This window comes from Hypanus sabinus, chromosome 8, assembly GCF_030144855.1.
Source record: "Hypanus sabinus isolate sHypSab1 chromosome 8, sHypSab1.hap1, whole genome shotgun sequence".
In the NCBI taxonomy this organism is placed as follows: domain Eukaryota; kingdom Metazoa; phylum Chordata; class Chondrichthyes; order Myliobatiformes; family Dasyatidae; genus Hypanus; species Hypanus sabinus.
In genome coordinates, this window is record NC_082713.1 from 57,034,836 (window position 1) to 57,052,125 (window position 17,290).

Consider the following 17,290-nt stretch of genomic DNA (forward strand, 5'->3'; position numbering starts at 1 on the left):
TTAGAAGTTGACATACACTTTGACATATGCATACTTGTCTGTTTAGTTTACAAGTGTAACTGTTTTCTGTTGTTAGTCACTCATTCTTTGCTTTATTTTTCCTCTGATTTCTCTGTCCTCAACCTCCCTTGTTGTTGGAATGAAACTCAATACAAGCTTAGCAAACAGCAGTACATTCATTGAATTTGACAATTTAAACCTGTATTTTGTCAATCAAGGAGTTGGAGGAGACTGGCTAAGTGAGCTATCTGGGGTTTGAGAAGGGATCTCGGCTCGAAACATCAACTGTTTACTCTTTTCCATAGATGCTGCCTGTCCTGCTGAGTTCCTCCAGCATTTTGTGTGTGTTGCTTGTGTTACGAACCCCGTAACTGGGTCACCTACCAGCAAAGATAGAGAGGTCCGTTGAAGTCTGATGGTACTATTTTTAACAGTATTTATTGGTAAAAATACACAAAAATAATATCAATGCAAACATACAGATAACATATGTCGTCAGTACTAAATCTAAAAGTGCGGGTATAATAATAATCAATAAGAAATAAGCTCTATCGTTGTCTAGGGGATAATGTATTGTCCGATGGAAATATAAAAGTCACTCAGTTCATTCAGGCTTCAGCCTTTGGGGACCGCTGGGTTTTCAATTGTTGGAGAGAGAGAGGGGTTTTGAGAATAGAAACTTGCCAGCTTTCCTTTATCCACTCTTGATCCGTATCCATCCTTTAGTGAGGCCGTTCCGTGGAGGACTTGTCATCCAGGCAAGGACGGACACACACACAAGCCTCCACCGGTCTCATATGTTTCTCCTGGTGTGTCTGAAGGGGTTGTTCCCCAGACCCTCTTTTATCCTTACTCACGGGGTCTCAGATGTCAATCAGGTTGGGATGATGCAATCCCTCAACCAGCCCACTCTGGTCATTCCCTGAGGGATTCAATGAATAGTACAGTACTCAATACACAATTCCGTCTCCAAGAGACAATGGCCGTTATCCGTGGCTTTGTATCGCTGAGGACAGGACACATTTCAACCTTGAGGATTCTCTCTCATTTCCTGGGTCCCAGACCTGAATTAATAGCGATCTTGTGATTCTCATAAAGGAGGGGGCTACTTTGTACCCTTCGGCCCCTCAGAGTTGTGGCACATTTCTAACACTTGGATTTCCAGCAGATTTTCTCCTGTTTGGGGCCAAATTTATCAATTATACAATAAAGTCAATATATTATAAAAACTGGGTCTGTTAAGAAGTTTAACAGAAACTGCAACAAAAGTTTGTACAAAATATATGCTAAAAAGTGCAGTGAATTGGGGTCCATTACATCAACTTAACAATACGGTAACTAATTGACTTGATTGACAGGGGAAACACCCAATGTTTATCAAGGTCTACCATTAGCACTGTCCAGCTACATTAATCCCGTTTATTCCTCCTCCAGACTCAACATTTAATTCTCTACTTGCCCAAAGACAACCTTTGCACCAATGTCCCTTTTAAAATTTAGTCACTCCAGTCTTTCAAAGTGTCACAGACCTTTTCTTTTGCATTCTCCATTTTTTCCTTTCAATGGTCTCTCCTGCCTTACAATATTTTCTGCTTTTACTTCAGAATTGCCAGACCTGCAGTCTTTAGCTTGGATGTTCTGTTTCTCTTCAGAACCACTCTGCTCCCACCAGGTTTTACTTTTACTCAAGGCTGTAGCTGATCAAGGCATTGTTCAGATTTTGCCAAAGGTTCTGCAATTAGAAGAGGCAACAACTCTTACAGCAGGAAGATAGACAACAAAGCCCGAATCCTGCATGGAGCGGTGCCTCCCCGAAAAAAAAACACCGAACTGTAAAATTATTGGAGTTCAGGAGTCCATTTGTTGCTGTAAGAGCATCAGGTCAGTCCCATCCCCTTCCTCTTTCCTATTAACCCTGAAATGATTTTCTATTGATATACCTACCTAATAATTTTTTTACGAGTTATGATTAAATTTGTTTTGTTTACCATTTCAGACAGTGCATTCCAGATTATGAATACTTGCCAAATGAAGCAATTCTATAACTCTTGCCTGTTTTGTTTCTGCTGGCTGACCAGTATTTTCTGTGGTTTAGAAAAATAGAAAACCTACAGCACAATACAGGCCCTTTGGCCGACAAAGCTGTGCCGAACGTGTACTTACTTTAGAAATTACCTAGGATTACCCATGGTCCTCTATTTTTCAAAGCTCCATGTACCTATCCAGGCATCTCTTAAAAGACCCTATTGTATCCGCCTCCACCATCATCGCTGGCAGCCCATTCCACGCACTCACCACTCTCTTCATAAAAAACTTACCCCTGACATCTCCTCTGTATCTACTTCCAAGCACCTTAAAACTACGCCCTCTTGTGTTAACTATTTCAGCCCTGGGCTATCCACACAATCAATGTCTCTCGTCATCTTATACACCTCTATCAGGTCACCTCTCATCCTCCTTCGCTCCAAGGAGAAAAGGCCAAGTTCACCCAACCTATTCTCATAAGGCATGCTTCCCAATCTAGGTAACATCCTTGTAAATCTCCTCTGCACCCTTTCTATAGTTTCCACATCCTTCCTGTAGTGGGATGACCAGAACTGAGCATCCAAGTGGTGCCTACCAGGGTCCTATATAACTGTAACATTACCTCTCGGCTCTTAAACTCAATCCCACGCTTGATGGAGGCCAATGCTCTGTACGCCTTCTTAACCACAGAGTCAACTTGTGTAGCAGCTTTGAGTGTACTATGGACTTGGACCCCAAGATCCCTCTGATTCTCCACACTGCCAAGAGTCTTACCATTAATGCTATATTCTGCCATCATATCTGACCTACCAAAATGAACTACCTCACACTTATCTGGGTTAAACTCCATCTGCCACTTCTCAGTCCAGTCTTGCATCCTACTGATGTCCCGCTGAAATCCCTGGCAGCCCTCCACACTATCCACAACATCCCTAACCTTTGTGTCATCAGCAAATTTACTAACCCATCCCTCCACTTCCTCATCCAGGTCATTTATAAAAAAAATCACGAAGAGAAGGGGTCCCAGAACAGATCCCTGTGGAACACCACTGGTCACCGATCTCCATGCGGAATATGACCCATTTACAACCACTTAAGCCTTACATGGGGTAACTTACCAAATGCCTTGCTGAAATCCATATATACTGCATCTACTGCTCTACCTTTATCAATGTGTTTAATCACATCCTCAATAAATTCCATCAGGCTTGTAAGGCACGACCTGCCTTTGACAAAGCCATGCTGACTATTCCTAACCATATTATGCCTCTCCAAATGTTCAGAAATCCTGCCTCCAAGGATCTTCTCCATCAACTTACCAACCACTGAAGTAAGACTCACTGGTCTATAATTTCCTGGGCTATCTCTTCTCCCTTTCTTGAATAAAGGAACAACATCTGCAACCCTCTAATCTTCCGGAACCTCTCCCATCCTCATTGATGATGCAAAGGATCATCGCCAGAGGCTCAGTAATCCCCTCCCTCCCCTCCCACAGATGGCATGGGTATATCTCGTCTGGTCTTGGAGACTTATCCAACTTGATGCTTTCCAAAAGCTCCAACACATCCTCTTTCTTAATGTCTATATGCTCAAGCTTTTCAGTCTGCTGTAAGTCATCCCTACAATTGCCAAGATCCTTTTCCATATTGAAAACTGAAGCAAAGTATTCATTATGTACCTCCGCTACCTCCTCCGGTTCCATACACACTTTTCCACTGTCATACTTGATTGGCCTTATTCCCTCATGTATTATCCTCTTGCTCTTCACATACTTGTAGAATGCCTTGGTGTTTTCCTTAATCCTGCTCGCCAAGACCTTCTCATGGCCCCTTCTGGCTCCCCTAATTTCATTCTTAAGCTTCTTCTTGCTAGCCTTATAATTTTTCTAGATCTCTATCATTTCATAGTTTTTTGAACCTTTTGTAAGCTTTTATTTTCTTCTGTTTCAGATTTCCAGCAGATTAATTTTTCACCCCTTCCCTCTCAGTCCTGAAGAAGGGTCTCAGCCCAAAATGTTGACTGTTTACTCTTTTCCATAGATCCTGCTCGGCCTGCTGATTTCCTCCAACATTTTGTGTGTGGTGCTCTTCATTTTTTGTGTTCCTTGATTGCTGTATTTTAGATAAAGTATGGTGGACATTGGTGATAATAGTGGATTTAGTTCAAGCTGTTGATGTGCAGAACATTATTTTTTAAAGGAGAAATGTTGATTCACTCTGACAGGAGCTCCTTGAGATGATTCAGACACTAGGTACTCGAGATTCTGGAACCTGGAGCAATAAGTAATCTGCAAGAAGAATTCAAAGGAGAATGGGAACCATAAGGGGAGAGGTAAATGACAGATTGAACCAGATGGGAGTGACTGGGAGAGAGGAAGACCTGTGTGTGAAACAGGTGAACAGAACTGGGAGGGTGGGAGCAAAGATGGGTGAAGGGGTACAGAATGGACTGACTTCTCCCCCAAAATTTTTGATCCACCTCTGGTCTTTCCATTTATGGCCCACCTACCTACCCTACCTGGCACGACCTGCCTGACAGCTTATACCCCTCTTCAGTCCATCAATCACCCCAGAAGCCTTTCTCACCACTCCCCTTCTCTTCTTTATACCGGTGATCTCGCCTCTTCACTCTCAGTCCTGGTGCAGAGTTTTGACCCAAAATGCTGACAAGTTTCTTTCCCATCACAGGTGTGTGCTCGACCTGCTGGGTTCTCCAACAGATTGTTTGATGCTCCTTTAGACAACTGTTGCTAAATGTAGGAATCTTTCTGAAGCTTTAATATCACCCATCTTCAAATTTGAACTCTGCTTCTTTCTCACTGGATGCTGACTAACCTTATGGATATACCCAGCATTTTCTGTCATGTGCTCCCACATCAGAATTCTAAGGAAGGTCTGAGCAAGTTGGGGCTGTGCTCTGTGAAGTTTAGAAGATTAAAAAATTACTTAAATGAAACATTTATTATTGTGAAGGCAATTGACAGGGTAGATGCCAAGAAATGTTTCATTTTATGGGGAAATCTGGAACTAGGCAATATATAGTCATAGAATTACATTGTTATTGCCTGCACTGTTCTGTGTTATTATTGATGGTGAGGATGTGGATGTGGTGAGAACCTACAAGTACCTGGGGGTGCACCTGGATGACAGGCTTGAGTGGAGCACTAACAGAGGCTGTGTACAAGAAGGGTCAGAGTCACCTCTACTTGCTAAAGAGACTAATGGCCTCTTCTTGCCTGATGTTACCAGTACAATCTTCTACGCAGTGGTGTGCTGGGGCAATGGCATCAACATGGGTGATGACAATAGGCTCAATAAACTGATTGGAAAGTCTGACTCTGTTATAGGAGTCAAACTGGACACATTGGGCTCTGTGATAGAACAAAGGACCCTACAGGAAATCTTGGCAATGCTGGACAATATTTCTCACTCTCTGCAAGTCACCTTGGCTGAACCGAGGAACACTTTTAGTAATAGACTAAGACAACTGCACTGCTCCAAAGAGCACTATATGAGGTCATTCTTACCCTCGGCCATTAGGCTCTATAATAAGTCAATCTATAGCCGAGAATGTTATGACACTCCTGGTAGACTGTTTGAGGTAACCTATTTTTCATTTTTTATTTATTTCCCTTCTAATATTTGCATATCAGTGCACTCGTAATGCTACTGCGACACTGTAATTTCCTTTGGGATCAATAAAGTATCTATCTATCTGTCTCCAGCACAGGAACATTCCATTCATCCTGGCTGATCCATGTCAAACAAAATTCCCATTGAAGTTAGTCACATTTTCCCATGTGTAGCTCAGAACAACTATCTAAGACAGAGAAAAAGGACTTTTTCTTCAGAGGGTGTTGAATCTTGGAAATTCTCTACTCCAAGAATTTTGGACTATATTCAAAGCTGAGAACGACAGATTTCTGGACTATAGTGGATTCAAGGCATCATGTGGGAAAAGGAAATGGAGCCAAGATAATATCAGCTCTGACTTTATTAAATGACAGAGCAGACTGAAGGGGGGCCATATGCTCAGCCCCGCTACGGTTTCCTGTGTACTTACCTTCTTTTACTGACTGTCATGTTGTTGATTCAACTGATTGAAATTAAACATGACAATCAGAAGGCAAGGGTCATTGCCAAGACATTAGGAGAATGGGTGCCCCTGATCTTTTGTTCTCCTTTACAGAGAGTGCTGGACTTGTTGTGGTGCCCCTGAAGCACTCAACCAGCTGACTCCAGCGTTGTGCAACGGTGCATCTTATCAACTGAGACAGTGGGAGGTGGAAAAGTTCTGCCTCTGCAGAATACAGGAAGACAGAAATCCATTATTGAACAGCATTCGCTTATCTTGCTGGAGATGTGGTGTTGACTGGATATGGGCCAAAATTCTGTCAGGTCTGCAAAAATTTGCAGACGCAGAGCTAAAAATAACTTTAGCTGCAAATATGTTTCTCTTAGTCTGGAAGCATATGTTGTGTCATATGCTGAGAGAATCTCCTGCAGTGCAATGTCGTTTTGAGAATAAACGGCAAAAACTTACTGCCATTCTAATGTTTGAAAGGCACTCATGAGTCAACCAGTTTTGCAATATTGAAAGTTGTGTGTACATGTGATTTCTATTCGGCTTCACACATATTTGTATTCCAAATGCAGACTATAAATATCACTTTACAGATAAACCTTGCCTTGGTCTGCGGCACACATGGCTAGAACTTGCAAATTTTGGCAAGGCAGTAGCTGTTAAACAACTGCAGTTCATCAAAAACAGAAATGTTGTTATGGGACAGAAACGCGGCTAAATTGTTCACGATGTGAGCGGTAGGATTATGGGAAAACAAAACTCTGGCTGCAGGGAGTTCACAAACAATGTTGCCTATTCCATGCTGAAGGCCGTTCTTGATTTAGGTTAGGAGAACCAGCTGTAGGGAGATTACCAGCTGAGGATGTGCTAAGACTCCGCTCTCGCGATCCAGGTGGGGAAGAAGCTTGCTGGTATCAGGATCAAGCCAAAGGAAAGGTTTCATTATCTCATGATGCGTTACTTCTCAAAAATGCAAAGATATATTAATATAATTACATAGTAAAAACATCTAAAGCAGGACTTCCCACCCTCTTTTTTCCAAATATCATGGACCCCTACCATTAATCAAGAATCCTGTGGACCCCAAGTTAGATACCCCTGATTTACAGGCATTTCAAGGAAGCAGTATCAGGCATAATTTGAAGTCAGTTACAGAAAGAAATATTAAAACAAACAGTCAAAATATTAGTCAAGACCTCAATTGAAAGACTCTGCTGAATATTCTCATGAATCACTAATGCTGAATACAGAAGTATTTTGATATGATCAGGTGTAGATTCTGAGGTAGCAATATGGCTGGTTAGGAATTCAATCCTCCACACATCTGTTGGCTCATTACAGATTATTTATCTTAATTTTTAAAGTTTTGAATGTTTTGAATTAATAAAAAAATATTTATTTCCAGTTTATTTTCTTTTATTATCAAAACAAAACAGACCAAGAGAATTGAGAAAATCCATGAAAAGTACAAATAAAACATTGGAAGATTACATCCAATGCATAGTTAGAAATCCAACAAAGAACATATGAATCTGGGATATTTTTTAACTTTCACTTGCGGAGCAGCAACAACGTGAACTAAACGAATAGGACAAAATTCTTTGTGATCTCTGCTGCTTTTACAACTACAGTGCCTTGAAACAGTATTCAGCTCCCACAGCTATTTTCACATTTCACTGTCTCATTTTCTAAATTTAAAATATATTGAAGCAGGATGTTTTGGAGCTGATCTATGAAACATTGTGCATCATGTCAAATCAGAAGAAAAGTTCCAGAACCTGTCAACAATTTACTAAAAATTAAAAACCAAAATAATGAGGCTGAAAAAGTAGTCACTGCATTTGTCATTATTACGCTAACTTTCATCAATTGCAATACTGTATATTACTTACCTTACCAACTCACCCAGTTTGTTGATGTAGACAATCTATTTTCAATGCATTCATAAGAATAAATACCACCCCCCCATAAGGTCCAAGAGTATGGTAGATTTTCAACAGACCAAACCAAAATGAAAGTAAGAGAGCATCAAAGACTCATCAGGAGAATGATAATAGAGAAGTAGAGATCTGGGGAAGAACACAAGACACTGGACATATCTTGGAGTTCGGTGCAGTCCATCATGAAAAAACAAAAAATGTGAAACTGCAGCCGCACTGCCTAGGTCAGGCTGCTCCTCCAAACTTAGTTGCCGGAGAAGAATGGCTCTTAGATGCCAATAGTCATTCCAAGTGAGCTGCAGATGTCAATGGCTACAGATGGAGATGAAGATTATGGCTCCACTATCTCTAAGGCTTTGCACAAAAGGAGTATTTATGGAAGAGTGGCAAGGAAGAAACCCTGGCTTAAAAAAAATGAGTACATCTTTGCCATAAAGAGTTTGCAAAGTGTCATTTAGAAGGTACTTGTAAAGAAATGGCTTCCTCAGGGATTCAGATAGATAGGGAACATTACATTCTGGCTAACTCTCTCTTAAAGAAATGTGACTACTGTGTGTGGTTAAATTTTCTATCTGATATATTCTACAAAGGCAGGCAATATAAAACTCATGCAGCTACTCTGTAATCTTACCTTCAATGAAAGCAAACACCAGCATTGTTACAAGAGAAAGGTATAATTGGACCCCACTGAGAATGAAGTAACCTGACTCAACAAATAAAGCAGATTATATCCCAGGTGCCCTGTGCCAGACATTTCCAACACTTAGATAATGTTCAATTAGTATGGTATTTTATGAATGCTGTCCTTTGCCTCCAGTATAAACAATATTAATGCACAGAAATTGAAAAATGTTGTTTTGTTCTTTTTTTAAGAGCAATACAATCCAATATTGTTTTTATCTGAAGTCGGGCTAGTGATCAGTTCCAAGGAAGTCATGATCCCTGTTAATGGGATATTGTTATAATGTCAAAATCATAACACTTAGTTACATCTGTATAGTTAAAAATGGAAACTAAAAACTCTATACTATGAGCATCAGGAATAGTATCAGTAGATCTAGCAGTTCACTTCTGTTTAAGTTAATGCTTTTCTTGTTTTTAAGGACTTTGAAAACACTGAGTGGGCTACAACTGACAGTAATGAGTATTTACTGAGCTATTCATTCAGTGAGTAATTGAATACAACAAACTGCAGACACTGACAATCTGAATTGAAAAGAACACATTCTCTTATTTCATTCAATGGACAGTAACATGATATCAGCACTGTATTATTAGAAACTTCATGATTGTCAGGGTAGTCACTTACGGAAAGTCAGGAAACTTCATCTGGAAATAGACTATTTCCACAGAATGCGCAGAGGCACCAAAAGCCTGTACCTGTCTGTGTGCCAGCGAAAGAATAGAGAGCTTGTCACTAACTGTGGCAAGATACCACAGTCAGATACCACTACACCTATGTGAATTGCCCCCACCACTGGACTGAGTACTGTTATTATAGGCACTGCAACTGATATTAGATTCATGGAGTTATACAGCACAGTGTTAGGCCCTTCAGCCCAACTTGTTCATACTGACCAAGGTGCTTTTCTAGGCTAGTTCCATTTGCCTGCATTTTGCTCATATCACACCAGACCTTTTCTATCCATGATTCTGGCACTAGCATCTCTGCTATAGGCCATGCTATTGGTCCATCTACTAATTTTGCCCAGGTATTATTACTTCAATAGGTATTGGATTAAATACTAATATTTGTTCAGGCATAACAATTGATAAAAAGACACAAATATTACCAAGATAAAAAGAAAGACCTCCATTTGTATGGTATCTTTCAAGGTATTTAATGCTCCAAAGCACTTTAAACTCAAATAACTTTTTTTGGCTTAATTTTTCTTTAATGTGCAAGCTGTTACAGTAAAACTGTACATGATAAGCTATGACAACAATGTGATGGTGATGAAATAACTTGTTTTGGTGCTGTTGGCTGGGGGATGGGTATTGGTCAGGTCTAATATGTACTGGTACAAGGAGAAGTACCACAACTGACAGGATGCCTTCTATGGTGCATCTATAAAAACTGGTAAAGGTCAAAGGGGACATGCCAATTTTTCCAGCCTCTTGAGGAAGTAAGGACACTGGTGTGTTTTCAGATTGAGAATCATATTTAAAATCACCAGCATATGTGATGAGATTTGTACATTGTACAGCAGTACATTGCAATATCTAGTCCTAGTCCTAGGCCTGGCCCTGAATTCTAGTCTCGTCCAGGGCCTCTGTGTCACTGTCCAGTGTTGTTTCTTCCTTACTCACTTTGCTATCTCAAAAAACCTAGTCCTGTCCCTAGTACTCCAGTGCCTATGTCTTGCATTTGGGTCTGCCATCAACGCCTGCCTTGTAACAGAGGTAGTGTTTATGGGTTCATTGACCATTCAGAAATCTGATGGTGGATGGGAAGAAGCTGTTCCTGAAACATTAAGTGTGTGTCTTCAGGCTCCTGTTCCTCCTCCTTGATAGTAGCAATGAGAAGGGGGCATGTCCTGGGTAATTAGCGTCCTTAATGATACATGCTGCCGTTCTGAGCTATCAACTTTTCAACCCACTGCCTTTACAGGGTATCCTGGATGCTGCAGAGGCTAGTGCCATGATGAGTTTACAAGCTTTTTCTGGTCCTGTGCAGTGGCCCCTCCAAACCAGATCCTGATGCAACCAGTTAAAATGCTCTTCATAGTACATCCATAGAAATTTGTGTATGTGTTTAGGAAATACCAATTCTCCTCAAACTCTAATGAGATATAGCTGCTGTTGTGCCTTCTTTGTAATTGCATCAATATGTTGAGCTCAGGATAGATCCTCAGAGATGTTGAAACCCTTTCCACTTCTGATCCCTCAACAAGGGCTGCTGTGTGTTTCTCCAGCTTCATCTTCCTGAAGCCCACAATCAATTCCTTGGTCTTCTGTCATATGCTGTTGCTGTGACTCCACTCAAACAGCTGATCTACCAAGTTCAAGTTTAATTGTCATTTAACCATACATGAATACCAACAAAATGGTTGAGGGAATGGTCCAGGACCAAGGTGTAAGACACAGTACCAAAAGCCACACAGCACAAGCCACATACGAGATAGGAAACAGATTTAAGATATTACTAAGATACAGTCACACAAAAAATATACAGTCCCAGACCCTGAGTCCATGAAAGTTGCACAGCCTGCTGTCGAACACAATGCAGCTGGTCTTCTGCCGAGCGGACACTGGGAGCAGTGCTGATTCCAGCTTGGATGCCACGCCACACCGCCGCTGGTGGAGACACCGATTCCGAAGCCTCCTTCCTGGGTGGCTGTAAACAGGAGACACTGTGGCTTGAGGCCTTGTCTCCACTACAACCAAGGCCATGCGGCTCCCTACTGTTCACCAATAACTCAAAGAATTGGGCTTGCAGCATTCCACATTAACAACGGCCAACAGGGTCTTGCGATCACAAGAATTACTAAGGTGATCAGTGGCTGTTAGACAGCACACCACCTCTGTGAACCTACTCCTCTCTGATGCAGGCAGTAGCACGATCCGTGCCATCTCCAGCTCCTTCAGCTTCTCTGCCACTGAGCAACTCGCTGATGGGGTAGGGGTAGGTCTACAGGACTTTAAGTTCTTAATGTCCAGCAGTGTCTTGTGATTGTAGTGTCTAAGAATCAGAATCAGGTGTAACATCATCGGCATATGTCATCAAATCTGTTAACTTTATGGCAGCAGTACAATGTGATACGAGATAGAGAAGAAACTGAATTACATTATGTATATATGTATATTAAATAATTAAATTTTTAAAAGTAGTGCAAAAACAGAAGTTTTGAAATAGTTGTGAGGTAGTGTTCATGGGATCAATGTTCATTTAGGAATCAGATGGCAGAGGGGAAGAAACTGTTCCTGAATCACTGAGTGTGTGCCCTCAGGCTCCTGTACCTCCTATCAGATGGTAACAATGAGAAGAGGGCATGCCCTGGGTGGTGAGAGTCCTTACTGATTGACACCACCTTTCAGAGGCACTGCTCCACGAAGATGTCTTGGATACTAAGGAGGCTTGTACCCATGATGGAGCTGACTGATTTTACAACTCTCTGCAGCTTACTTCAATGCTGTGCATCAGCAAACACACCCCCCTCCAGCATACCAGATGGTGATACAGCCAGACAAAATTCTTTCCATGGTATATCTGTAGAAGTTTCGAGTGTTTTTGGTGACAAGCTGAATCTCCTCATACTCCTAATGAAATATAGCCGCTGTCTTGCCTTCATTATAGCTGCATCAATATGTTCGGACCAGATTAGATCCACAGAGATATTGACACACAGGAACTTTAAATTGCTCACTCTCTCCACTTCTGATCCCTCTATGAGAATTGGTTTGTGTTCCCTCATTTTACTATCTTACCCTTTCTGAAGTCCACAATCAGCTCTTTGGTCTTACTAGTGCTGTGACACCACTCATCTAGCAGTATATCTTGCTCCTGTACACCCTTTTGTCTCCATCTGAGATTCTGTCAGCAATGGTTGTGTAATCAGCAAATTTACAGAAGGCTTTTGAGCTATGTCTAGCCATACAGACGTGGGTGTAGAGAGAGTAGAGCAGTGGGCTAAGCACACGTCACTGAGGTGTGCCAGTGTTGATCACCGGTGAGGTGGAGATGTCATTCCCAATCCACGCGGATTGTGGTCTTCTGATTAGGAAGTTGAGGCTCCAGTTGCAAAGAGAGGTACAGAGGCCCAGGTTATGTGGCTTTTTGATCAGGACTGCAGGATTGATGGTGTTAAATGCTGAGCTATAGTTGGTGAGCAGCATCCTGACATAAGTCAGCATTGTCCAGCTGATCCAAGGCCACGTGGGGAGCCCTTGAGACCACATCCGTTGTAGACCTATTGTGGCGATAGGCAAATTACAATGGGTCCAGATCCTTGTTGAAGATTCTAGCCATGACCAATCTCTCAAAGCATTTCATCACCGTAGACGTGAGCGCTGCTGGGTGATAGTTGTTCAGACAGCACACACTGCTGGTATAAATTCTGCCCTTTTGAAGAGCTGGGAACTTCCAACTGTAGCAGTGAAAGATTAAAAATGTCTTTGAATACCCCTGCCAGTTGGTTGGCACCAGTTTTCAGAGCCTTACTTGCCGCCTTGCAAGAATTCATCCTCCTGAAGGACAGCCTGACATCGGCCTCCGAGACAGGGATCACAGGGTCACCAGGTGCTGTGGGGATCCTCACAGCTTTAGTTTTATTCTCCCTTTCAAAGTGTGCATGAAAGGCATTGAGCTCATCTGGGAGTGAAGCATCTCTGCCATTCATGATGTTGAGTTTTGCTTTGTAGGAAGTAGCAGCCTGCAAACTCTGCCAGAGTTGACATGCATCTGACATTGCCTCTAAACTCTCTCAGAATTGTTTCTTAGATCTTGGAATAGCTCTCTGCAAGTCATACCTGGTCTTCTTGTACACACCTGGGTTGGTTGATAGACTTAAATGCCATAGATCTAGTCCTTAGCAGACTATGAACCTCCTGATTCATCCACGGCTTTTGATTTGGGCATGATTTGGGTATGTTTTTGTAGGTACACACTCATCCATAAGGGTTTTAATGAAGTTGGTAGCCATGACAAACTATTAGTGATGTTAACTCTAGGGAACTTCTAGCTTTCAACTCTTGACCTCAGCATCATTGTTACACATATGAATATTTTACTCCTTCGTGAGTACTTGGAGGAGGAGGAGGAGGAGGAGGAGAATAGTTCCATTATAACTTCATAGTCAGACATTCTCAGATCAACAAGTCCTCATACTGGGCAGAACAACACAAAGCTGACAGGAGGTGAAGCCAAACAAGAGAAGATCTGCAGATGCTGGAAATCCAAACAACATACACAAAATACTGGACGAACAGCAGGCCAGGCAGCATCCATGGAGAAAAGCACAGTCGACATTTCGAGCTGAAACTCTTCAGCAGGACCGGAGTCTCCAGTCCTGCCAAAGAGTTTTGGCCCAAAACTTAGACTGATTTTTTTCCATGGATGCTGCTTGGCCTGCTGAGTTCCTCCAGCAGATAGTGAAGCCATTACAAGCCCCTTGTGTTCCAGTGTGGTGTCTTGCTGGACAAGGAACAAAAGGCCACAAATCAGAAGTAGACTTACAATGGGTTGAGAAAAGCTGTTTAGCTCTCTAGGAGAAGTAGCTGTCTGGAAACAACAGTTCAGTGATGAAGTTGTCCTCAGCCCTGAGGGATTGTATGGACGCACACTCTCAGAAAACGCTGCCTTCTAGATGTATATTAGTGCCCATGTCGGAGGGAATCATCTCTTTAATCCACAAGAATAAATGGGAGCTGAATAAAATCAAGAGTTGGTGACAAATTTTGTTTCTAAATGTCAGTGTTTAGGGCCATGACTCTGTTTAGGGCCATTACCAACAGGGTCAGGGTCAATTCTGGCCAGGCCATGAAGTATCTGGCAGAAAGATCTCTAACAGCCTTGCACTATGATTACCTGTGTACAAGAAAAGAGGTTAAACCTTCTCTTCAATTCCATATAAATTATACTGAACCTCTGCACATCAATTAGGGAAGACACAGTTTTTGGGACGACAGATAGGTATTGATATTGACGATTCCAGCAAAGAAGGCATTCAGGTTATTGGTCCTTTGTGCAGACAATGAGTCCCCAGCAAAATTAACCTGGCTGTGTAATATTTTCCATTTCTGACAGCTGCAGGTTTTATTATTTCCAAGATGCCTATTTTGTTCCAATTCAAAAGACTGTTCAAACAAATTATGATGGGCATGGATATTTTCAGTATAAGCACAATGAATTTATTTTTAATTTAAATGCAGTACAAAAAGCGATACTTAAGACATCTGTCATAGTCTGTTCCTCAAACCTCAGATACTCTGGAGAGAAAAGGACAAGCTGAACCGTATGCTTTGTCCTCTAAGTGGTTTCTTATCACCTTACTGTCTGCTGTTGGCTTCAGCTCCTCCTGCTCCTGTGTTGTAGTTGTTTTTTTACTGCATTCTCTTAATAAACCTTTTCTCTATAAATTTTATGCTTTAGTTTCCTGAGCAATTTTAGCCTTGCACATAGACCTACTGTAGCTTATTCTGTTCTGGGGACTTCACAACAATTATCTTATGTTCTGTTACAAATATCTTTTGCTTCAGTGAAAACGTCCCTGGGGATGTTTTAATCCTGATCTCTCTATCTCTTAACAGTGTTATGTCCTGAATTTATTTGTTTGATGTGTCATACTTTGTTCGCACATTTCTGTACTTATTCTCTTCCTGATGATCTGTCATAATTCTACACTCTTAATTAGCTCCCTGACCTTCACAGTCTCGAATGTTAAAACATAATCCTATTTCAGCACATCCTTTGAAGCTAACATAATTTTTTTTTGATTTAACTGACAATCAAGCTTTGCTTTTTGACCTATGCCATATTAATACAGTTAATGCACATTCTCGTTGCCTTAGCAATCTTTGGAACAGTGTTGCATGACGTGATCAAGTCAATGATGATTTGGAGTAAGGCCTTTGATTGCATGCAAATGGAAGTTCATCTGCACACAGAGGCTGATTTAATCTTGGTTCTGGAGTGAAGACAACATAGATTTAACTTCTCAGTATTCCCACCAATAAGTTCCACTCCAGTGGAAAGCTTGTTAGAGGTAAGGTGTAGCATTGTGGCCTGAAATATTGACAAATGTTGGAAGGATGATGGTCAATGCTGGTCTGCGTTAAGATTAACGCTGCTGTAACCCATTGGTTAGGATCTCAGTTTGCATGGCATCATGAAACAATTGCAAAATGAAGCCTTATTACTACCAAATTTGAAGAGAATTCCTCACAATCTCATCTGACTGATGATGTAAAAGTTTGTAGCCTGGTTGAAAATGACCATGTACAGAGAATGACATAGCTCTCTTCATTTTTTTAAAAGTTGTGCCTTTAGATCAGAGGTTCTTAATCTGGGGTCCATGAACTTGAATGGGAAAAAAATTACTTTTACTAACCTCCAACTGAAATTTAGTATTTCCTTCAATTATGAATGTAGACTACGGACCCCAGTGGTATTAGCAGTACCTGTGACTTTGCCGCCATTAGAAATCACAGATACTTTCATATCACATTACAGTTGTTACAAATATCTCAAAATATCGGTATGCTTATTACTACAAACTTACAGTAGTTATTAAATCTACTGCTAGATGAACATGATTGCAGTCTTCCTGTGTGCAGATGTCTGTGCAACGTAGCTGGCCAACTACAAGGCACCCTGCTGTAGATGGATTGAATTCCCACTGTCATTCAAGGAGAGGTTCTTAGCTGACTGGGAGGAGATGGTTGAGGAAGACTCTGGTGATGACTTTCCCTGTGACAGGCAGCAGAAGAATCCACTTGCAGTTTTCAAAGCTGGATTTGCCTCCTCTCTTGAAGTCTTTGATGTCCTCTGGTATAGCATATCTTTCAAAGACAGTGTGTATTTGTGACCCTTGCTACCAAGCTTAGAGCTTCGGGAGGGATATAATTTGCTCTTAAGGCTTCTTTTTAATTAAATTTTCATCAGCCAGGAGGGGCAACAAAGCTTGTCTGAATAGGGTGCAGTGGGATCCTCTGAATATAATATAGTGGGATTGAATCTCATGTCAAGACAAAGTGAGATTAGAATTATTTTGTTCACGCTGGGCTGATTGCTTCAATGAGGTCATCTCAATTCTGGGCTTTCAATGGGGTGCAGCTTCAGGTGTTTACATAACCTTGATAGCTCATTAGAACCGACTTAAGTAATGACCATTGCTGGATTCTGGACTCCTACGCACTTCCTGCCATCACCTACTGTTTCATCATTGATTTGTTCACTGAAGCAAAAGAGAGGATTGCCTCAAGTGGCAAAGAAGCATTTGAGATGACACCGAGAACCTTTGGTTCAATCAGTACTTTGTGTGCAGTCAGAAACCCCATGGAAGGAATGTATCACCTTATTAACCATTGAAGCCACCAGTCCTGCCTCATCTGTGATATAACCTGTCGGTCCCATAAGGGGTCTCGGAAACCACAGAATCGGGTAGGACCCTGAGAGTCTGTCTGAGAAGTCAGGCTGAAAACACTTTGAGTTAGCAGGAACGCTTCTAAATAAGACTGAACAGTTTCAGTATTAAGCTATATTTTACAGCAGGAACCTCATGACAGGGCATATCATACTGGAA